Raw genomic sequence first — 25,799 nt, 5'->3', positions numbered from 1 at the left:
TGAAGATCAAAACGATAATAGATCCATTGCCGGCACCATCAATGCCATAGGAGGAGGCCCTACTGAAGGGAGCTCGACTAAAAAACTAGCTAGGAAAGAAGCCCCCCTTGAAGCGTCAACGCACGACAGAGGCCATCTCGTTCTCGGATGAAGAATTGAAAGGAGTTGAGACTCTCCATGATGACGCTGTGGTCATCTCTATGGTCGTAAATAAATTTGATGTAAAATGCATTTTGGTTGATAATGGAAGCTCAACAAACGTGTTATTTTATGATACTTTCCAAAAAATAGGAATGACGGAGGGCCAGCTCCGAAGAATGAATGCTCCGCTGGTCGATTCATCGGGGATTCAGTCCTGGTTGAAGTTATAGTTAACTTACCTATCATGGCCAGGCTTGCCCCCAGAGAAAGTACTGTAAGAACGGACTTTCTAGTGGTCCGTGTGGCTTCGGTCTACAACGCTATTCTCGGCCGACCAGGACTCAATGCCCTTCGGGCCGTAGTCTCAACTTATCATTAGCTTGTGGGATTCCCCACCAAACAGAAAGTCGGCGAAGTTCGAGGTGATCAAGCAACAACCAAACAGTGCTACATGGCGACTCTTAAAGAGCAAAGTAACCAATTGAAAAGCCAAGTGAAGCAGAACAACCGGCTGAAGCATTAGCCCAAGTCTCGGCCCAGGCACTGCCCATCGAGACCCTGGAGGTACGAGACGAGCCTAAGAAGCAACGAGCAGAGCCTGGGGAACTCCTACTTCAGATCCTCTTAAAAGAGGACCGCCCAGATCAAGCTGTACAAATCGGCTCCAGCCTGAGCCCTTGTGAACGAGACTGCATGATCAAATTTCTCCAAGCCAATGCCAACATATTCACCTGGTCGCCCACTGATATGCCGGGGATAGATCCCGAAGTTATGGTTTACTGACTCCAGGTGAGCTCGACTTACAAGCCCGTCATACAAAAAAAATAAAGCTTTGCACCAGAACGATAACAAGCGGCGGCCGAGGAGGTGGACAAACTCCTCGAGGCCTGTTTCATCAAAGAGGTCACTGATAAGTGCTAAATAATGCATAAATTAATATCTTATTCATAGCACTTATCATTATTTTAATTCATATATCTTGTAAATTCAACTAAAAATTTGTGTTACCTTCATCATTGCATTTTAATTAGAAATAATTCAAGTTTGATTATTTTTATTGATCGAATCTAATCTATGCAGGTTGAGTCTAACTTATTTGGGATGATCACTGAACCTGAATCGCATGCACCCCGTGAATCGGACCCTCTCAGATTTCCGATTCAGTCTAACTCATCTGTTTCTTTCACATCCAATCGAGTTCAACCTTTCGTTTATATTTCAACCTTCTTTCCTAAAACCTCCCACGTTGCACTATTTGAGCCCGTATCACATCCGTAGAATAGTCTTCATCTCGGTTGAAATCAGCCATTCAAGTCATTCCATCATCCATATCATCTTCATCTATGAATTAATTCCCCTGCTTTATATCTCGTGCATGTTCTCTCCTCCCGCATCTTTCTCATCTTACTTATCTTCCACGCGTCTTCAGCCATTCCCAATATTCCCTGTTCCACGTCCTCCCATCCATGTCCGAAGAACAGAAGCTTCCATCCGCAAAGAACGAAGCCGTGTACCCCTTTGGAACAAGGAACACAACCACAGATCAAATCTTCCTTCACCTCACCAGCATCTACATCCCGTCCGCCCAAGCTTGATCTCATTCGTGATGACCATCCAGATCCATGATAGCATCCCGAGCTTCACGGATCAGAGCCTCCATCTTCACGGGATAAACTCAAATCCCATCCCCCAGCTCATCCCGCCTTCATCCCATCTGCTTCAGCGAACAGAACCCAAGTCTTCATCGATCCAGCCATATCCTCCCTAATCATCCGCGATTCAAGGGATCAGCTCCCAGTTCCGTTCCCAACAACCATCAACATCCCCTGTTTCGGAACCACTCCCAGCCGGCATGCCAGATTGACTCAAACCAATCCAAGCATCCCACGTTCGGCCATCCGTGGATCACGTCCCAGCATCCTTATCACCTCCCCATCCTGTAAGCATCAAAGGATCACTTCCAAATCTAATCCTGTTTACAACCAGCCATCTCCCAGAAAACCTCAGGATCTCATCCGCATCCTTCTCAATATCCCACGAACGGAATTCCATCTCCCAGCATCCTCCTCTTCCGGCTTGATTCCAGCTCCCCTGTTACGTGTAGCATCCCGTCTTCATCGCCAACCAAACTCTGGATCCATTCAATCCCAACGTCCCAGCTCAGCTCCTCCCAATGTCCAAGATGTTTTTCCGGATTATTCCCAGACCTATCCACGGACGAGTTCATGTGTCCGCGTTCCATTCTTCTGTTTCTTCCAGCGTCCATACCATCATCTCCTCCCATGACCGGATATTCCGCAACTCATCTCTATCCCATGAACAGCCTTGCATTCGCTCCCAAACCGCCCCACATATCTTCCGCGTTCAAGGATCAAGAGAGATCTGCTCTTATCCAGCAGCCGCATCCTTATCCTACCGCGTCTTCATCCTTATCTGCACTCAAAACAGGGGAGAGGAGAAGGCTGGTGAAGGCTATAAAAGGGGAGGAGACGGACCCCTTGAAACCCATCTCTCCTCAGAGGCCAAGTTCCCGACCGGGAGAAGAAGAGCTTGGCTCTTCTTAGGGAGTTCCCACAAAAGAATAAAAAAAGGAGAGGGAGAGAATACTTTGTGATATTTTGGGAATAGAGGGAGTGGGACGAAAGCAGAAGATTTTCATATGAAGATGGGAGCCCGCTGCTGTGCTGCTGCTGCTGCCGTCCTCCACTACATGGAAGCTTAAATTCCTCACTAGGGCTGGATGCATCCCTAACAAAGAGACACGGGTTTTATATTTTTGATTTCTATTTTTGGAGTTGTATAAACTTTATTTTGTTCTTAATGAATATTTTATTTCATCTCATATTTAATTTCTGTGATTTTAAGTATGATGTTTATACAACTGTTTTTCATGATCACTAAGTAAATATAAGATAGTCCATGCTTAGGGAAGATGCGATGTATTGCCACCTTAAATTAGGGTAGACATTTCATGCCAACTGAAGATGGATTATGCCTAAATTACTTTTGTGAATTTCTATTCAAATGCTTATTAGGCTTGTAGCCAATTTGCATGTTAATCCAAGAACGAAATAAATTATAAATAACCCTTGTTTCGATGTTAGTGGTGAATTCCTTGCCCTAGATTCCCTCAAACTGATATCATTTTAATTGCATTTTTTTATCAAATTTCTTAGTTTAATTTTCATCACAAATTTTCTTTTTCAAATATTTTTAAAAAAAAATAACTATACCCCAATTCCTGTGGATCGATACCCGTAATCACTATCCTACCAGATACGTGCTATTGCGTGGTCTTTAAAGTTGACTATCAATTTTTGGCGCCGTTGCCGGGGATTGCTAGCATAGTTGTTTTTCTTTTCATAAAAAAAAATTTAAAAAAAAATAAATAAAAATAAAATAATAATAATAATATATATATCTAAAAAAAATATTTTCTATTTTTGTTACTTTACTTATCCCTTTTTTTTTCTCTTACTAATTTTTGGGTTTTTCTTTTTGTATGATTTGATCAGGAATCAAAGAGAGCATCTGGGACAATCAAAAAGGGAACTGCTGGAAAAGGAATGCTGTCGAGGTTTGCCTAAATTTTTTTTCAAAATTGCTGGGAAAATTTCCTTTGGTAACCTCTAAACCTTTCTTATTTAAATTCCCTTTTGTGGTGATTGTTTGATTTTTAAATTCAGCAAAAGTGTGAATGCATGCTTGATACACATACACCAATTAATCCGCACATAGTAAGGGCAATCACCCCTACAAGATAAGAACTGGATTTCATCACCAGATTCTTGCCCAAATTAGGTGAACCAATTCTCACATAGCCATCACATTAATTAAAATCAATTAGACGTTGGCCCCTAGGGACATTCGAGCTCAATAGGACGAAGATCACCGAAAGTTGCACCAATTTCGCTCTGTGGCTCAGTTGATGTCTAGGCAAGCTTTGTCCCAAGGGAGACAGTTCATCTGTTCGAGGCAAGTGGTTTTTAAGTGGGACCTTTGTAACGCATCGTGACCCCCCCCACTTACCTGGGAGCTTACCTGGTCAACTCAGTTCATTAGACCGAATTGGAGGCTTAGGTGCGCTCTTCAAACCAGTTAGGAGCTGTCTAGCAATTTTAGGGCAAACATAAGGATTTGATGTGATTTTCTTTTAATGCATGCTTGATTGCACTTGATTGATCAGAAGAGTTTTAATGCATGCTAGGGTGTCGTTCCAGATCTTCGGAATTAGTACCTTTTGACCCTGAAATAGAGCGTTCTATTAGGACCCTTCGAGCCGAAATCCGTACCTATAGAACCATAGGATCTACACCACTTGTCGAGATGGCTGAAGAGCAACCCAAACTGTTAAAGGAGTACTTCACTCCTTCCATTTATACCTCTCCATCTTGTATTCGACTACCTGATACCACCGCTGCTACACATTTTGAAATTAAGTCTAGTGTCATCCAAATGCTTTCCTCTTTTTATGGACTCAATAATGAAGACCCATATAAACATTTGGATGAGTTCCTTGAGATTTGTACCACTGTCAAAATTCAGAACTTCACTGATGATGCTCTGAAACTTAGGCTGTTTCCTTTTTTCCTTAAGGATAGAGCTAAACAATGGCTCCATTCATTAGAAGCCAATTCTATTCTCTCTTGGGCTCAAATGCAACATGAATTTTTGAAAAAATATTTTCCCATAGAAAGAACGAACCAATTTAGGCGTGCGATCACGAGCTTCTCCCAATCTGACGGAGAAGAATTTCATGAAACCTGGAAAAAATATAGAGACTTACTCCGAAAATGCCCGCATCATCAAATACCCAAATGGCAATTAGTGCAATGCTTTTATGACGGATTATCTGAACGAAACCGTCAGATGGTTGATGCTTCTTGTGGGGGAACTTTCATGCTTAAGAGTGAGCATGAGGCATGGCAGATGTTTGAAAACCTTAATGAAAATTTTCTCCACTATGCCTCCTCCGCTCGTCAAGCACCCCCGAGTTCTCAAAGAAAAGGGACCATATATGAAGTTAGCCAGTCCATAGGTCTATCTGACAAAGTAGATGCACTGTCCTGCAAGTTGGACCAGCTAATGTCTAGAGAACAGCTTCCAAATTTTTCCCAAGCACAAGTCTGTGCTCTTTGTTCTAGCCTGTCTCACCCTATTCATGAATGCCCTTCGGCAGCACAATTCCCTGAATTTGTGCAAGAGCAAGTAAATGCTGCCCAAACACAGTCCCGACCGGGTAATGATCCATATTCTAACACTTATAACCCGGGGTGGCGCAACTATCCAAATTTTTCTTGGAAGCAGCAGACTCCCAATACTTCCCAACCTTATTTCCAAAACTTTCAACCATTCCAGAATGATAATCCCTACCGTCCTTTTCAACACACTCCTCCTCCACCCCATAGAAACACAGCCTTTGAGGAGAAAGTGTTGACCTCCCTTCAAGGTTTGGAAACTATTACACAATTGGTGCACTCTCACACACAATCTATGCCAAGCTAGAATCCCAAATGGGACAACTAGCTAATGCATTAAACAAGCGAGAAGAAGGAAAACTTCCAAGCCAACCAGTGAGTAATCCTAGGGGACACTACATGGCTCAAGAGAATCAACTAAATTCAATTCATCATGAACAAGCCAATGCTTTGACTATCCTAAGGAGTGGACGTGTAGTAGACAATAAGATTGGGGAGGATAACAATAAGGAAGGTGGAGAAGAGGATAAAAATGTGTCAAATGGAAATCTAAAACCTTCTTCTTCTTCTTCAGTTAGTCCACCTTCTGCCAAAACTCACATTCCAAAGGCCCCATTTCTTGAAGCACTTAATGCACCCACTCCCTTTGGCAAGAAAGGAACTTCACTAGAGGAGATGATGGAGGTTTTCAAACAAGTCAAAATCAACCTCCCGCTTCTTGATGCTATTAGACAAGTTCCCTCCTATGCCAAATTTCTCAAAGACCTTTGTACCCAAAAGCGAAAATCTAGGACACATGTGCCTAAAAAGGTCTTCCTAACTGAGCAAGTGAGTTCTATTCTCCAACACAACACCCCTCCGAAATTTAAAGATCCTGGTGCTCCCACCATCTCCTGTGTCTTGGGAAATAATTTCATTGATCGAGCACTCTTAGATCTAGGGGCAAGTGTCAACCTTTTACCTTACTTAGTTTATGAGAAACTTGGGTTAGGTGAGTTAAAACCAACCTCGGTATCCCTTCAATTGGCTGATCGATCTGTAAAAACACCACGTGGGATAATTGAAGATGTTCTTGTCAAGGTAGACAAATTCTATTTTTCAGTAGATTTTATCGTCCTTGATATGGAATATGAGCCTAATCCTAAGAAACAAATCCCCGTGATCCTTGGGCGCCCCTTTTTAGCTACAGCCAATGCGAGTATAAATTGTAGAACTGGGGTGATGAATATATCCTTTGGGAATATGAAGGTCAAATTAAATATATTTCGTGCCTTTGATCAACCTGCAAAGGAGGTTGAGTGCTTCCTAATAGACAAAATGGACGATCTTGTAGAAGAAACCCTTCCCTATATTTTGGCAGATAATCCTCTGAAAACATACTTGGCCCATTTTGACTTTGATATAGACAAGGCCATAGAAGCAGTTAACTTCCTGCCCAACAATCAGTCTTCCACAAATTTTCTTCCTTGGAGAACCCCGCATGAACCCAGTATGATTTGATAAGGATGCACTGCGTCTGGCTGAAGACGTTAAACTTAGCGCTTGTTGGGAGGCAACCCAATTCTCGTAGGTTATTTTTGCATATTTTCTTGTCGTATTTTTTTTGTTATATTGCATTAACAGGATCCCTCATATTACTGATGCAAATACGGTAAAATGCTTCTATCCTCTATATGCATCATATTTTCGTCCAAACTAAAATAAAAAAAAATATAAAAAAATATAATAATATAATATTCATCTCAAAAAAAAAACATTGAGGACAATGTCTGATTTAGGTTGGGGGGTATATGATTGGAATTTTTGAAGAAATTTTTTGCATTTTTGAATAGTTTTTCGGAAAAAAAACGCATTTTCGCATTATTGAATAAGTTTTTCGAAAAAAAACCTAATTTCTATGCCTTAGTGCTGAAATGATAAATACATAAAGTATATAAAATCTAACAAGCCTAATGATTAGTCAGAAGTAAGACAACTTGAGTTCTTTTCATTAAAAATTCTTTTAGCGAGTTGTAAGATAATTTTTACTTTGAAATTTCACAACACGTATGGCCTGCACTTCTAAGGGTTAGGTTTAACATGATGTTGTTAAGTCTGGTAGCAACCTTGAGTCCTGATGAATCATACCTATCTAATTCGCTATTAAAAAAAAAAAGAAGCGAATTTAGTCATGTACATCGAAAAGGGCTACCTATTGTCAAAGGTCAGCGGGCTTGCAATGATGCATCCGAGCATAGGTCCGTAGGGGAGTCTTGATGCCTAACACCTTATGCCATCTAGTGTGGGAGTGTTGACTGAATGCTCGTTACATGGAGGAATCATTACAAGAGTAAAAGTGCGTAATAAATATAAAATAAAAAAAATAATAAAAAAAATAAAAAAAGAGAAAATAATATTGACCTTGAAAAAGACGATAGTGTGAAAGCCGTCGTTGTAAAAATTCGAGTAAACTGGAATATTATAGATAAAGCCCATGAGGTATTAAAGTAAACATCCACAACTCTCGAAATCCTGCAAGGTAGGATGATTTTGAATCAGTGATTAGGTCTTATCTGACCAATTCTTGGAAACTACTAGTTTTAGCAGTATTTTGGAGAATCTAAAGCCTTAGCTTGTGTATGGTCCAGACATCACCGAGCACCCAAGTATAAATTAGCCTTACAACTCTCTAACAGAAATTTAATGACTTCAACTTAAGTTGCATACTGACCTAGGATTTGGGCTGACTTAGTAATTAAAACTTTGTGTGTAAATTATTGGCACTTATGCATTTGAAATTAGATTTTATGAAACGATAAAATAAATTCTATTGGGTAAAGACACCAGTTTGTGGGTATCTAAGCCGGAAATCCTCACGAGACAAAACTCGTCCACTAGGGCCACCTAGGGGTTTAAAGCCTTATTGCATACGGTAAATGCAATCGCGAATCCTGCGAAAGTGAGTTAGTTTTTTTTTATATTTTGCTCGAGGACTAGCAAAATGTAGGTTGGGGGGTGTGATAAGTGCTAAATAATGCATAAATTAATATCTTATTCATAGCACTTATCATTATTTTAATTCATATATCTTGTAAATTCAACTAAAAATTTGTGTTACCTTCATCATTGCATTTTAATTAGAAATAATTCAAGTTTGATTATTTTTATTGATCGAATCTAATCTATGCAGGTTGAGTCTAACTTATTTGGGATGATCACTGAACCTGAATCGCATGCACCCCGTGAATCGGACCCTCTCAGATTTCTGATTCAGTCTAACTCATCTGTTTCTTTCACATCCAATCGAGTTCAACCTTTCGTTGATATTTCAACCTTCTTTCCTAAAACCTCCCACGTTGCACTATTTGAGCCCGTATCACATCCGTAGAATAGTCTTCATCTCGGTTGAAATCAGCCATTCAAGTCATTCCATCATCCATATCATCTTCATCTATGAATTAATTCCCCTGCTTTATATCTCGTGCATGTTCTCTCCTCCCGCATCTTTCTCATCTTACTTATCTTCCACGCGTCTTCAGCCATTCCCAATATTCCCTGTTCCACGTCCTCCCGTCCATGTCCGAAGAACAGAAGCTTCCATCCGCAAAGAACGAAGCCGTGTACCCCTTTGGAACAAGGAACACAACCACAGATCAAATCTTCCTTCACCTCACCAGCATCTACATCCCGTCCGCCCAAGCTTGATCTCATTCGTGATGACCATCCAGATCCATGACAGCATCCCGAGCTTCACGGATCAGAGCCTCCATCTTCACGGGATAAACTCAAATCCCATCCCCCAGCTCATCCCGCCTTCATCCCATCTGCTTCAGCGAACAGAACCCAAGTCTTCATCGATCCAGCCATATCCTCCCTAATCATCCGCGATTCAAGGGATCAGCTCCCAGTTCCGTTCCCAACAACCATCAACATCCCCTGTTTCGGAACCACTCCCAGCCGGCATGCCAGATTGACTCAAACCAATCCAAGCATCCCACGTTCGGCCATCCGTGGATCACGTCCCAGCATCCTTATCACCTCCCCATCCTGTGAGCATCAAAGGATCACTTCCAAATCTAATCCTGTTTACAACCAGCCATCTCCCAGAAAACCTCAGGATCTCATCCGCATCCTTCTCAATATCCCACGAACGGAATTCCATCTCCCAGCATCCTCCTCTTCCGGCTTGATTCCAGCTCCCCTGTTACGTGTAGCATCCCATCTTCATCGCCAACCAAACTCTAGATCCATTCAATCCCAACGTCCCAGCTCAGCTCCTCCCAATGTCCAAGATGTTCTTCCGGATTATTCCCAGACCTATCCACGGACGAGTTCATGTGTCCGCGTTCCATTCTTCCGTTTCTTCCAGCGTCCATACCATCATCTCCTCCCACGACCGGATATTCCGCAACTCATCTCTATCCCATGAATAGCCTTGCATTGGCTCCCAAACCGCCCCACATATCTTCCGCGTTCAAGGATCAAGAGAGATCTGCTCTTATCCAGCAGCCGCATCCTTATCCCACTGCGTCTTCATCCTTATCTGCACTCAAAACAGGGGAGAGGAGAAGGCTGGTGAAGGCTATAAAAGGGGAGGAGACGGACCCCTTGAAACCCATCTCTCCTCAGAGGCCAAGTTCCCCACCGGGAGAAGAAGAGCTTGGCTCTTCTTAGGGAGTTCCCACAAAAGAATAAAAAAAGGAGAGGGAGAGAATACTTTGTGATATTTTGGGAATAGAGGGAGTGGGACGAAAGCAGAAGATTTTCATATGAAGATGGGAGCCCGCTGCTGTGCTGCTGCTGCCGTCCTCCACTACATGGAAGCTTAAATTCCTCACTAGGGCTGGATGCAACCCTAACAAAGGGACACGGGTTTTATATTTTTTATTTCTATTCTTGGAGTTGTATAAACTTTATTTTGTTCTTAATGAATATTTTATTTCATCTCATATTTAATTTCTGTGATTTTAAGTATGATGTTTATACAACTGTTTTTCATGATCACTAAGTAAATATAAGATAGTCCATGCTTAGGGAAGATGCGATGTGTTGCCACCTTAGATTAGGGTAGACATTTCATGCCAACTGAAGATGGATTATGCCTAAATTACTTTTGTGAATTTCTATTCGAATGCTTATTAGGCCTGTAGCCAATTTGCATGTTAATCCAAGAACGAAATAAATTATAAATAACCCTTGTTCCGATGTTAGTGGTGAATTCCTTGTCCTAGATTCCCTCAAACTGATATCATTTTAATTGCATTTTTTTTTATCAAATTTCTTAGTTTAATTTTCATCACAAATTTTCTTTTTCAAATATTTTTAAAGAAAAATAACTATACCCCAATTCCTGTGGATCGATACCCGTAATCACTATCCTACCAGATACGTGCTATTGCGTGGTCTTTAAAGTTGACTATCAATTTTTGGCGCCGTTGCCGGGGATTGCTAGCATAGTTGTAAGCAGTTCCTGCGGCTCAAACAAACTGAAGTTTGAGGAGGTCCGAAATCTGATACTCAGTGAAGATATCAGAAGGAGGGAGTCTGGTGTGAAATCTGGTTCGATTCTGAACACATCTGAAGGCAGAGGAAGAACTGTGCAACACAGTAAAAATCGTGGCAGATCGAAGTCTAAGAGGAGGAGCAAGTCTAGATCGAAAGGCGATGGCTGCTGGCATTGTGGCAAGATGGGCCACACAAGGAAGAATTGTTGGCTCAGAAAGAAGAATCCAAGCAAGGGGCAGAATGAGGAGTCCGTGAATGCAACCACAGATGAAGCCAACGATGTTCTGATTCTCAGCGTGGACAGTCCTATAGAATCGTGGATACTAGACTCTGGAGCCTCGTTTCATTCTACCTCACGGAAGGAGTGTATGCTGAATTACACTGCAGGAGACTTCGGAAAGGTTTATCTCGCTGATGATGAGCCTTTAGATATTGTGGAGAAAGGTGAAGTTCATATCAGGATGCTGAATCAGTGAGTGTAGAAACTGAAGAATATGAGGCATGTCCCAGGCTTGAAGAGAAACTTGATTTCTGTTGGGCAGCTTGACAGCGAAGGGTATGTTACTACCTTCGTAGGTGGTTCATGAAAAATTACCAAAGGAGCTATGGTGATAGCACGTGGGAACAAGTTGGGAACTCTCTACATGACCAATGACACCAAGGATACGGTGGCATTAGCAGAAAGAGGTGCAGATAGTTGTCTTTGGCATCGCAGACTCGGACATATGAGTGAGAAAGGTATGAAGATGATGGTGAAAAGAACAAGCTAGCAAATCTGAAAACTGTTGATGTAGGTCTCTGTGAAGACTGCATATTTGGGAAGCAGAAAAGAGTTAGTTTCTCAAAGGGTGGAAGAACACCGAAGACAGAAAAGCTAGAGCTTGTACACACAGATGTGTGGGGGCCTTCACCGGTTGCATCTCTTGGAGGCTCACACTATTATGTCACGTTCATCGACGACTCTACCAGAAAGGTTTGGATTTATTTCATGAAGCACAAATCAGAGGTATTTGTCACCTTTAAGAAGTGAAAAAGTCTAGTGGAGAATGAATCTGGTGTAAAGATAAAACGACTAAGGTCTGATAATGGCGGTGAGTATGACAGCAGCGAGTTCAAGAAATTCTGCGCAGAGAATGGAATCCGAATGGAGAATACAATACTGAGCACACCGCAGCAAAATGGGATGGCTGAGCGAATGAACAGAACCCTGAACGAGAGAGCCAATAGTATGAGGATCCATGCTGGTTTGCCCAAGATGTTTTGGGCTGAGGCAGTCAACACCGCAGTGTATCTGATAAACAGAGGCCCGCCGGTTCCCCTAGATTGCAAATTGGCTGAAGAAGAGTGGACAGGAAAAATAGTAAATTTGTCACACTTGAGGGTCTTTGGGTGTGTCTCCTTTGTGCACATCAATGCAGAGAAAAGGGACAAGCTAGATGCAAAGTCCAGAAAATGTTTCTTCATTGGATACGGTACAGATGATTTTGGCTACAAGTTCTGGGATGCGCAGAACCAGAAGGTCATCAGAAGCAAGGATGTGATATTCAATGAGCGAGTTCTCTATAAGGACAAGAATACTTTAGATCTTGAGAATGTAGGGGAGCAAAGTAAGGAAAAACAGCAAGTTGAGTTGCAAGAGATTACAGAAGAAGACGTTGCCAAAAGAGTTTAGAGAAATCCTAAAAATTCAGAAACTGTTGCGGCACAACCTCAACCAAGTATACCGCAGCTGAGAAGATCTACAAGAATCTCCAGACAACCGGATAGATATTCTGTTAGAAAACCCCGATCATGCCGCTGAAATTCAAAAATTTCAGATGCAGCGGAAGTGGCATGTGCGGGATCAACCGTTCATCGCATGAATGTTGTTTAAAAATCGTTCGTAGATAGATAAGGATTAAAAACTTTTAAATAACATTAGAAGATCAGATCTTCACCTTTGTGCGGGTAGATGATCACCGCAAACTGATGATCGTGGTTTAGGATGAAGATTCGCTTGAAGTCGTTCAAGTGCCCGGCCTTTACGGGTATCCACACGAAGCAGAAAACCGATCCAAGCTTTCTATCTCCCCGGGGTGCTAGCTCTCTTGCAGAGATAACTTTGATGGCTGATATCCTCCCTTTCAATCAATCCTTGATTGTGCTTAGGAGGAGGAAGAAGAAGGATGAAGAGAAGAAGAGGAACGAAGCCCTACAGCCTTCTTTTTCTTCCTTGCGTTGGAACCAAACGGTGGAGGAAGAAGGAGGCCACCAAGATCCTTTTCTTCCTTTTGTTGTTGGTGGCTGAAAAGAGAGGAGAGGAGGGTGGCCACGTGATGGAGAGGAGGAGGGCTTCACTTATCATTAGGGCACCTCCTTTCAAAGCCTTATAAAGGCATCTAGGGCTCCTATTTGGTTTAGTCCAAATCATGAATCAATTGGGTTCAATCTATGCTAGTCCTAATCCAATTAGAACTTGAATGAACCATGACTCAATTGAACTCTTCAATCCTAATCCAATTAGGAGTCATGTTGATTTATTAGATTAATAATTAATTAGGACTTAAGAAATCCTAATCCAATTAGGACTTGTTTAATTCTAGTCCTAATCCAATTAGGACTCTAATTTGAATTCGAAGTCCTAATCCGATTAGGACTCTAGGAATCCTACTCCAAGTAGGAATCCAAATTTAATTCAAAACTCCTAATCTAATTAGGATTGTAGGAATCCTACTCCAAGTAGGAATCCCAGTCCTACTCCAAATAGGATTTCCAGTCCAAGTAGGAATCCCAGTCCAAGTAGGAATCTCAGTCCAAGTAGGATTCCTAATCCTAATCCAATTAGGACTCTAGGAATCCTACTCCAAGTAGGACTCTTGTTTTAAGTCCAATTAATTAATTCTCTTTGTTCCTTCTTCAGCTTATTATCAATCGAATTGATTACTTGTGATTCCTAATCACGATTCAACCATCAGATCGGTCAATGCTTCTAGTGTGTGTGACCCCATAGGTTCTACTCTGACTGGTAGTGAGATATATTGTGATCTCTATCACAATATCATTGAAAACTCCTTTCAATGGGTCGGAACGATTCCAACTTTACTCATTAGGGCTTATCGATCATCGAAATAATCCCTATGAGTCCCACCATCCACCAGTGACACCTAGCAGCATGTAGTGGCTACCCAGCAGAATAGAATGATGAACCTCTAGGTACAGTTATCATGTGATACAGTCCTTCTATCGTGGATCCCTACAGGACGGAGGTCATGGATAACTCGTCAAATCCCTTCGTCTGTCATATGTCAAGATTTATTTGACTCGAGTTCGATAGTGGAAAACTCTTTCTCCACTTTATATTACTGCCCTGGCCAAGGTCTTAGAACTCAGTCTAACAAATCACATAGGATCACTCCTCTTCTATCAAGGTCGATAGATTCCATGTAAGTGCATACCCTACTCCTACAGTGAACTTACTGCAGCCAATATACACTACAAGGACCCATATGACTAGAGACCATGTATACGTGTAGTCAAACTACAATAACCTCACTGTGAGTAGCCGAAGCACCGCAGGTCAAAGGACCAGTCATACTACTGCAACATCAAGCAAGTCACTGACGAGTGGATAGACGTCCAAGTAACTTCTTGTCTTGGTCACGCTCAGTACCCTTGTTCTCTAACAAGCACCTGCACTATCACTTCAGTGTCCCTACACTGTGGACTCAAGTCTCGTCCATCCAGAAGGAAAGTGATCTGTGCACTGATCGGATCGATCACCGTCCTCGTGATGTTCCATTGATCAGGAGCATTTAGAAATTAATCACCAATAATACATGGCTCAAATTCTCAACTCTTGAGAATATGCATCATCATCTTATTAATTTTTTGGACGAATCATAGACACATAATTAATATGAATGAAAAGATGCCTTTTATTTATTCAATAATAAATAGTCAAGTACAAAATTATGTTCCTAGAATTAACAATGTGTCAGCCAGATTGGCTTCTAGGGCATACATCTAACAATCTCCCACTTGCACTAAAGTCAATCAGTCATATATCTAAGCCCCATCTTTTCAAGGTGGGCTTCAGTCTTTTGCTGACTTAGCTACTTAGTGAACGGGTCTGCCATGTTATCCGCGGAGTCTACTCTCTGCACCTCTACATATTTCTTCTCAATATAGTCGCGTATGAGGTGGAAGCGCCGCTCTATGTGCTTGGACTTCTGATGAGACCTTGGCTCCATAGCTAGTGCTATGGTGCCAATGTTATCGCAGTAAAGTGTTATGACATCTAATGACATTACACCTAACTCTGCAATGAACTTTTAACTAGAAGGTTTCCACTGCACCCTTAGATACGGCTTAACATTCAGCTTCTAAGGTAGAATCTATAATGATTGGTTGTTTGGAACTCTTCCAACTTACTGAACCACCATTGCACATATCTTGATGTAGACTTTCTATCATCAATATGTGTGCATCCTTCTACCTTCAACTCTGATCTTCTCCCAAAGACCAAGAACATGTCCTTAGTTCTTTTCAAGTACTTAAGACTGTTCTTCACAGCTATCCAGTGCTTTTTGCCTAGATCTGATTGACATATGCTCGTGACACTCACAGCATGTACTATATCAAGTCATGTACATAGCATGGCATACATGAGGCTCCCTATTGCTGATGCATAGGGGATCTTGCTCATGCGTTGAATCTCTTCAGATGTGTTGGGGCACATCTTCTTGGAGAGATTAATTCCATGCCTTAGGGGTAAGAGACCCCTTTTAGAGTTTTCCATGCTGAACCTTTTCAGCACTTCCTCTATGTACATCTTCTGTGATAGGCCAAGCATCCTTTTAGATCTATCTCTATAGACCTTTATTTCCAAAATATAGGATGCTTCCCCAAGGTCTTTCATGGAGAACCTTTTTGACAACCTGACCTTGACCGAGGTTAGCATGGAAATATCATTCCCTATCAGGAGGATGTCGTCCACGTACAGTACGAGAAATACAACAGCACTCCCACTAACCCTTTTGTAAACACATGGTTCCTCTTCGTTTTTGATGAAATCAAACATTTTGATTGCGTCATCGAAACGAGTGTTCCAACTCCGAGATGCTTGCTTTAGTCCATTGATGGACTTTTGCAGCTTGCAGACCTTGTGATCTCCATCACTGGAAGTGAAACCCAAAGGCTGTTCCATATAGATGTCTTCATCAAGATATCCATTCAGGAAAGCTGTTTTCACATCCATCTGCCAGATTTCATAATCATGAAATGCTGCAATGGCAAGCAATGTTGATGGATTTCAGCATGGCTACAGGTGAAAAGGTCTCTTGATAGTCAATGCTCTCGCGCTGACTATACCCTTTCGCCACATGCTTTGCCTTATAGGTCTCTACCTCTCCATCCGAACCTATCTTTCTTTTGTAGATCCATTTGCATCCAATAGGTACAATACCTTCTGGTGGATCTACTAAGGTCCAAACTTGGTTGGAATGCATGGAGTCTAACTCCAATTATTTCTCGGAATCGATATCAGATATCGCCTTGTCGTAGGTTTTGGGATCCTGCGTGTGATCCCTATCTCCCACTAGGAACATTTCCTCGGTATTCTCTTCTAGTATACCTAAGTATCTATCGGAAGGATGGGAGACCCTACTTGATCTGCGAGGTGGTTGAGGGACATCGTGTACTGGCTCTGTATTAATGGATTCGATAGGATCCATGACTCGTTGCTTTTCAGAGACTTTCTCTTCAAGCTCAATTTTCCTCCCACTGCCTCTATCAAGGATAAACTGGTTTTCCAAGAAGATGGTATGACGGCTCACAAACACATTGTGATCCTCTGAGACGTAAAAATTGTATCCTAATGACTCTTTAGGATATCCTATAAGACGAGCACTTATGGTCCTAGCCTCTAGTTTGTCCGCTTATAGTCTTTTGACGTGGGCCGGACATCCCCAAATCTTGAGATGACTAAGACTTGGTTTCTTACCATGCTATATCTCATACGGTGTGGTAGGAACGGATTTAGAGGGAACTCTATTCAACAAGTAAATAGCTGAAAATAGGGCATCTATGTAAAGAAACAAGGGTAAATCAGTGAAGCTCATCATGGACTGAACCATATCAATAGAGTCTGATTCCTCCTCTCTGACACTCCATTGAGCTTGAGGTGTACCAGGAGGAGTCCATTATGAAACTATACTATTCTCCTTGAGATAATCACGAAACTCTCCATTAAGGTATTCACTTCCTCGATCTGATCGAAGAACCTTAATGAGTTTTTGTGCTTATTTTTCTACTTCATATCTAAGCTTTTTGAACCTTTCAAAAGTTTCATATTTGTGTCTCATACACATATCCATACCGTGAGTAAATCATCGGTAAAATGAAGTAAAAAATTACAACCCCTAGCCTGCACATCGAATGGGCCACACACATCAGTGTGTACTAGGGTAAGTATTTTAGTGGACCTCCCTGTGTCCTACAAAGGATAATTTGGCCATCTTTTCTTGAAGGCAGAATTCACAAATCAAATATGACTCGAAAGTCAATGAGCCCAAAAGCTCATGTTTCTCCAATTTGTTTATTCTGTTTTCTCCTATATGGCCAAGCCTGAGGTGCCACAAATACTTTAGATTTATCTCATTTTTGGATCTATTAGATCCTATGGTATTCACTGTTTGCTCAGATATATTCACAGATACATCCATATGTATGTGATAGAGACTGTCAATCATAAAACCATGTTGAATCAATTTATTTTTCAAATAAAAATCTTTCTGTGCTAAATAAAATACAGAAATCAAATTTCTGCGAACAATAGGTAACAGTCCCTAAGTATCTTGAGCATTTCTGACATACCTTCTGAAGGTCTGTCACCCTTTATGTTCTTTATGCTTTTCCATGTATGTAGGACAGTTCCTCTTCCAATGGCCGTCCATGATGCAATGGAAACATTTTTCCTTGCAATTGGCCTTTTCTTGGAACTTCCTCATTTGGCATTTTCTCGGTCTTCTGTTTCTTCGCAGGCTTTTTCTTCTTCCAAATAGACTCTCTCTTGGAAGTAGAAATCAACTCAACAGTGAGAACGATGCCCCTTGAACTCTTCAGCGTCCCTAAGGTAGTTACCAATTTTTTTAACAATTCTGTTTTGGTGCATACAATCTTGTTCATATGGTAATTTACTATAAATTGTTCATATGAAGCTAGAAGGGATTACGGGATCAAATCCATTTGCAATTCCTTGTGCATGGTCATGCCGAGCTTCTCAAACTTCTTTAAGTCCTTTATCATGGTCAAACCATGATCATGGACATACTGCCCATCGTGCATCTTGGCTTTGAAGAGCCTCTTGGACACTTCAAACCGAGCTGCGTGACTCTGATCACCATACAACTCTTGCAGGTGATTTAATATGTCCCTGGCAGTCTTCATGTTCTCATGCTGGCATTGTAATGCATTGGACATGGATGCCATTGTGCAGCACCTAACTTTATTGTTATTGTTCGTCCACTTAACAAGCGTCTTACGCTGATCAGTGATCGGACGGATTGGTAACACGGAGATTCCATGGTCTAGCATGTACCCGAATTTCTCATAATTCAAAATGATTTTTTTTTTTTGAAATTTGCTGAGCCAATCTTTATAATTGAGTTTGGTCAAACGGTTGTTCTATAGGATATGAGTTAAGAGTCTAGAAGCTGACTTTATAATCCTCAGAGAGTAAAGATTCTAGTTAGACTTTTGTACTTGATCCTAATCTGTTCTAAGGTCTTTTAGAACAAATGTAACTCCCACTATTTTCTCGAATTCCTCACACTCCCCTGGTAGGAAAACGAAAATTCCACACGACTAGGGTTTCTAGTGGGTACTGCGGTCCCACCGATTTACATGCCACAGGGGGAAATAGCTCAGTTGGTTAGAGTGCTGGTCTGTTACGATCACCTAACAGTTATTGGTGACACATAGATTGATGAATGTACAACTCTTGTACAATGCTTCTCAAGCATGTTGCAGTGTAACTTGGTCTCTAAGCCATGAAAACCTCACCTAACAGTTATTGGTCCCATTTCTTAGTTAAGTCAGACCCACCGTATAATCGTAGGAATAAAGTCGTTATTGGGTCCTCACCTAACAGTTATTGGTGTCCAACCCCACCTTTATCCTACAACATCTCATGTCTATAGAGAGGTCCAGCCCTCCGATGCAACTTGACCACTGTATCCAGCCGAGACAAATCAACATCAGAAAGGCCTTAGCAGCTCTACTACATTGGAAGACCTATTGACTTAATATTAGTTAATCAGGTCTTAGTGTTTGCAACTTGAGCTCTTCATAAGAGGTAATCGAACAATTGGCCAGGTAAGCAGGTGGGAGGCTCCCCTTACTCAGAGAGTAAGGTCCTAATTAAGTAACCACCTTTCATGCTTTCCTAGACACCAATTAGATCAATTAATCTAATATGACTCGCTCATGTCGGTTCACTCTCGACTTGATTGAGGAGGTTTTAATTTAGGTCTCAATTGGGTCTGCTACATCACATGTAAACCTATCTACCCCGCTCTCATTCACATCACATGCAAACGGCACATCACAGGCAGTTATAATCGCAGCATCAAAATAAAGCTAAACATTAAATAGGTGATGATCATGGATTCTAATTAGGTCGTATTACAAGCACATGCACGTCAATCGATCAATTGGTCTTCAACTCTTGAATTGGTTCTAAGCCTCCTTGATTCGATCCTTGACCAACTCTTGATCCAATCGCCATCAACCGCTTAGACCCCTGTTCATCTCATGCCTTGTCTTCAACTTGACCGTTGACGTACATCACATCACAGAAATACAACCAGATGTGAAATAAAAATAATAATAAATTACATCTTCTTTTAGGAGGCACGCAGGCCTCTCAAAACATCAAATAAGATGCATGCAAGCATCTGAAAAATTACATGACATTGCAGATCACATCGCAGGTCTTTACATTTAATACCAAAAGGGTTTGAATCCTATGATCATCACCACATGCAGCAATTATAATTTTCAGATCTGAAAACTAACTGATTATCTCATGACATAGGTTGCTGATCATGCTAATCATGATTCTAAACTTTGTAATCTCATTAACAATGCAATTAGAATCATCATCTTATCATATAAAAATCAGCATGCAAAAATCAGCATGCAAAAATCAGCATCCTAGAAAAAAATCTGCATGCAGAAAATTTTCAGCATGCATAATCTTTCAATTTTCAGTTCTAATAAGCCTATTAATAATTAATCCTTACCTTAATCTACGAAGCCTAAGCTCTGATACCACTGTTAGAAAACCCCGATCATGCCGCTGAAATTCAAAAATTTCAGATGCAGCGGAAGTGGCATGTGCGGGATCAACCGTTCATCGCATGAACGTTGTTTAAAAATCGTTCGTAGATAGATAAGGATTAAAAACTTTTAAATAACATTAGAAGATCAGATCTTCACCTTTGTGCGGGTAGATGATCACCGCAAACTGATGATCGTGGTTTAGGATGAAGGTTCGCTTGAAGTCGTTCAAGTGCCCGGCCTCTACGGGTATCCACACGAAGCAGAAAACCAATCCAAGCTTTCTATCTCCCCGGGGTGCTAGCTCCCTTGCAGAGATAACTTTGATGGCTGATATCCTCCCTTTCAATCAATCCTTGATTGTGCTTAGGAGGAGGAAGAAGAAGGATGAAGAGAAGAAGAGGAACGAAGCCCTACATCCTTCTTTTTCTTCCTTGCGTTGGAACCAAATGGTGGAGGAAGAAGGAGGCCACCAAGATCCTTTTCTTCCTTTTGTTGTTAGTGGCTGAAAAGAGAGGAGAGGAGGGTGGCCACGTGATGGAGAGGAGGAGGGCTTCACTTATCATTAGGGCACCTCCTTTCAAAGCCTTATAAAGGCATCTAGGGCTCCTATTTGGTTTAGTCCAAATCATGAATCAATTGGGTTCAATCTATGCTAGTCCTAATCCAATTAGAACTTGAATGAACCATGACTCAATTGAACTCTTCAATCCTAATCCAATTAGGAGTCATGTTGATTCATTAGATTAATAATTAATTAGGACTTAAGAAATCCTAATCCAATTAGGACTTGTTTAATTCTAGTCCTAATCCAATTAGGACTCTAATTTGAATTCGAAGTCCTAATCCGATTAGGACTCTAGGAATCCTACTCCAAGTAGGAATCCAAATTTAATTCAAAACTCCTAAGCTAATTAGGATTGTAGGAATCCTACTCCAAGTAGGAATCCCAGTCCTACTCCAAATAGGATTTCCAGTCCAAGTAGGAATCCCAGTCCAAGTAGGAATCTCAGTCCAAGTAGGATTCCTAATCCTAATCCAATTAGGACTCTAGGAATCCTACTCCAAGTAGGACTCTTGTTTTAAGTCCAATTAATTAATTCTCTTTGTTCCTTCTTCAGCTTATTATCAATCGAATTGATTACTTGTGATTCCTCATCACGATTCAACCATCAGATCGGTCAATGCTTCTAGTGTGTGTGACCCCATAGGTTCTACTCTGACTGGTAGTGAGATATATTGTGATCTCTATCACAATATCATTGAAAACTCCTTTCAATGGGTCGGAACGATTCCAACTCTACTCATTAGGGCTTATCGATCATCGAAATAATCCCTATGAGTCCCACCATCCACCAGTGACACCTAGCAGCATGTAGTGGCTACCCAGCAGAATAGAATGATGAACCTCTAGGTGCAGTTATCATGAGATACAGTCCTTCTATCGTGGATCCCTACAGGACGGAGGTCATGGATAACTCGTCAAACTCCTTCGTCTGTCATATGTCAAGATTTATTTGACTCGAGTTCGATAGTGGAAAACTCTTTCTCCACTTTATATTACTGCCCTGGCCAAGGTCTTAGAACTCAGTCTAACAAATCACATAGGATCACTCCTCTTCTATCAAGGTCGATAGATTCCATGTAAGTGCATACCCTACTCCTACAGTGAACTTACTGCAGCCAATCTACACTACAAGGACCCATATGACTAGAGACCATGTATACGTGTAGTCAAACTACAATAACCTCACTGTGAGTAGCCGAAGCACCGCAGGTCAAAGGACCAGTCATACTACTGCAACATCAAGCAAGTCACTGACGAGTGGATAGACGTCCAAGTAACTTCTTGTCTTGGTCACGCTCAGTACCCTTGTTCTCTAACAAGCACCTGCACTATCACTTCAGTGTCCCTACACTGTGGACTCAAGTCTCGTCCATCCAGAAGGAAAGTGATCTGTGCACTGATCAGATCGATCACCGTCCTCGTGATGTTTCATTGATCAGGAGCATTTAGAAATTAATCACCAATGATACATGGCTCAAATTCTCAACTCTTGAGAATATGCATCATCATCTTATTAATTTCTTGGACGATTCATAGACACATAATTAATATGATTGAAAAGATGCCTTTTATTTATTCAATAATAAATAGTCAAGTACAAAATTATGTTCCTAGAATTAACAATGTGTCAGCCAGATTGGCTTCTAGGGCATACATCTAACATATTCATCCTCTTTACATTATCTGCTATTGACAGATGAAGGTGAACCCGAGTGTTATGAAGAAGCCATGGAAAGCAAAGATTCGGTGAAGTGGGAGTTAGCCATGAAGGACGAGATGAAGTCCTTGGATAAAAATCAAACTTGGGAGCTCAGTTCACTACCAGAAGGCAAGAAGGCTTTACAGAACAAGTGGGTCTACAAAGTTAAAGAGGAACATGATGGCAGCAAGAGGTACAAAGCAAGGTTGGTTGTGAAAGGCTTCCAACAGAAGGAAGGTATCGACTACACTGAGATTTTCTCTTCGGTAGTCAAATATTCAACAATCAGAATGATTCTGAGTATTGTGGCAGCAGAAAATCTGTATTTGGAGCAGTTGGATGTTACAACTGCATTTCTCCATGGAGAGATTGATGAAGACATCTACATGCAGCAACCTATCGGCTTTGCAGTCCCTAGCAAGGAGAACCTTGTATGCAAACTGAAGAGAAGTTTGTATGGTTTGAAACAGGCCCCGAGGTTGTGGTACAAAAAGTTCGATGGATTCATGATCAACAATGGTTTCGCAAGATGTCAAGAAGATCATTGCTGTTATCATAAGGTACTTGATGGCAGTTTTATCATCTTACTCTTGTATGTTGACGACATGTTGATAGCCGGACCGAACCTACAAGAGATTGAAAGACGGAAGAAAGAGCTATCAAGGAAGTTTGCAATGAAAGACATGGGTGCAGCAAAACAGATGCTTGGGCTAAGGATTGAAAGGGATAAGGTGGCTGGAACACTGAAGCTTTCTCAAGCTAACTACATTGATAAGGTGCTGAATAGATTCAATATGACAGATGCAGATCCTGTGAAGACACCTTTGGCAAGCCACTTCAAACTTTCAAAAGAGCAATCACCCAAGGATGATGAGGAGCTGAAGAAGATGTCAAGGGTACCATATGCTTCAGCTGTAGGCAGCTTGATGTATGCTATGATATGCACGAGACCCGACATTGCACATGCAGTGGGAGCTGTGAGCAGATACATGGCCAATCCGGATAGACAACATTGGGAGGCTGTCAAGTAGATCCTAAGATATTTGAAAGGTACCAAAAATGTAGGCTTGTGTTATAGAAAAGGCAGTCAAACACTACAAGGTTTTGTGGATGCAGACCTAGGAGGTGATACTGACACTAGAAGAAGCACCACAGGGTATGTTTATACCGTAGGCGGGACAGCAGTGAGCTGGTTCTCACAACTGCAAAAGATCGTTGCTCTTTCGACAACTGAGGCAGAATATGTTGCCATTACAGAAGCCAGCAAGGAGATGATTTGGCTACAAAACCTTCTGAAAGAGCTGGGCAAAGAACAGAACTGTAGTGTACTATTCTGCGACAGTCAGAGTGCTATTCACTTAGCTAAGAACCCAATGTTTCATGCGAGAACGAAGCACATACAGCTGAGATATCACTTCATCAGAAAGTTGCTAGAAGATGGCAGTTTGTTACTTGAGAAGATTCAAGGAGTAAAGAATTCAGCTGATATGTTCACTAAGACAGTCACTACAGAGAAATTGAGGCGATGCATGGCCTCAATTGGCCTCCAAAGATAGTTGAATGGAGGTGCCGCACAAAGAATACATATAAAGATATGGAAGTTTGTTTATTTTTAAGATAGATGCACGACTGGATGTATCAGTCTCCAAGTGGGAGAGTTGTTGGGTTGTGGAGCCTGATCCATTCCTTTTTTCTAGACCCCTATGTGCACTATGGTGGTGGAGGATCAAGGAAAGACAAGCCGGAAAGAGTTTCGAGAAGATTCAAAGTTGAATCAGCAAAGAAAGAAACCTTCAGCAAGGTCCGGAGTCGACTCCAGCAGACTTGGAGTCGACTCTGGCACGCAGGTAGTCTTGGCACAGTTTTTGGAGTCGACTCCAGCAGACCTGGAGTCGACTCCCCAGTATTGGAGTCGACTCGAGAACTCCAGGAGTCGACTCCCACAGGCAGACAGAGAGAAATTTTTCTGTGGACTGTTGCCGAGTCGACTCGCAGAATTGCGGGAGTCGACTCGAGCACGGTTTTCACGCGAGGCTGAGTTATGAACCGGGTCCAAGCCAAGGTTTTTTGAGCCCTAATCAAAGTAAGAGATTGGGAGGTATATATAGACTTCTTGAGGGACACGAGAGGTGTGGTTGCAACCTAGAGAAACCCTAGAACTCATCAACGAGAGGTTCCAAAAGTAGATCCTTTGTGTGCATCAGGAAGACGACGTGTTGCTCGTCTTGAGAGAGATTGTTTGCTGTGAGAAAGAGAGTTTGTTTCTCTTCTCTTGAATCTCTGTAACTTCCTTTGATCATATAGTGAAATATTGATCTGTGCGGCTGTGGACGTAGGAGCAAGAGACTCCGAACCACATAAACTTGAGTGTCTTGTGCGTTTTGCTATTGTTTTTGCCGTGTTATTCTTTCTCCTACTATCCTTTATATTCCGCATTCGTAAGGTTGATCCCTAACACTGTTGATATTCATGGATGCCTTCTTAGGGTACAACCAGATCCGAATGGCGCCCGAAGACGAGAAAAAGACAGTCTTTGTCACTGACAAAGGCCTCTATTGCTACAAGGTGATGCCATTCGGGTTGAAGAACGCTGGGACGACTTACCAAAGGTTGGTCAGCAAAGTCTTCAAGGACTAAATAGGCCGGAACATGAAGGTCTATGTAGATGACATGCTAGTAAAAAGCCAGACGGCCGACATCATATAGCTGACCTCGGCGAAGTAGTCTCTATGCTTCGAAAGTATCAGATGAAGCTCAACCCTACAAAATGTGCCTTCAGAGTCACCTCAGGCAAGTTCCTCGGTTTTGTGATAACTCAGCACGGAATCGAAGTGAACCCAGAAAAGATTCGGGCACTGCAGGAGATGGCACCACCGAGAACGATCAAGGAAGTACAATAGCTCGCTGGACGAGTTGCAGCCTTGGGAAGGTTTGTCTCGAGGTCGGCAGAGCGATGCCTCCCCTTCTTCAAGATTCTAAAACGGCCGAAGAACTTTGTACGGACCGAAGAGTGCCAACAAGCTTTCAAAGAGCTCAGATCTTATCTCGCCTCTCCTCCATTGCTCACAAAACCTCAGCAAGGCAAGCTCCTTTACCTATATCTTGCTGTGTCCTCGGTAGCAATGAGCTTGGTCCTAGTTTGGGAGGAAGACAAATCTCAAAAACTCGTATACTACACCAGTTGAATTCTACGAGATGCAGAGACTCGATATTCCAAATTAGAGAAAACGGTCTACGCGCTACTCATCTCGGCCCGAAGGCTCCGGCCGTACTTCCAAGCCCACACCGTGGCCATATTAACTGATCAGCCCATAAAACAAGTTTTGCAACAATCGGATCATACGACAAGACTTGCAAGATGGGCAGTCGAGCTTGGAGAATTCGACCTCGA

General features: G+C 41.8%; 1 pseudogene; it reads left to right on the top strand.

Moving 5' to 3' along the window:
* Positions 1 to 25,593, top strand: part of LOC149767937 (uncharacterized) — a 37,485-nt pseudogene extending 11,892 nt beyond the window's left edge.
* Positions 25,594 to 25,799: the final 206 nt, after the last annotated feature.

Source organism: Phoenix dactylifera, chromosome 3, assembly GCF_051530095.1.
Source record: "Phoenix dactylifera cultivar Ajwa chromosome 3, Ajwa_hap1_PhDact_Kaust_v1.1, whole genome shotgun sequence".
Classification (NCBI taxonomy): domain Eukaryota; kingdom Viridiplantae; phylum Streptophyta; class Magnoliopsida; order Arecales; family Arecaceae; genus Phoenix; species Phoenix dactylifera.
Note: the sequence above shows the minus strand (reverse complement) of the source record. Positions and strands in the feature narration are given on the sequence as shown.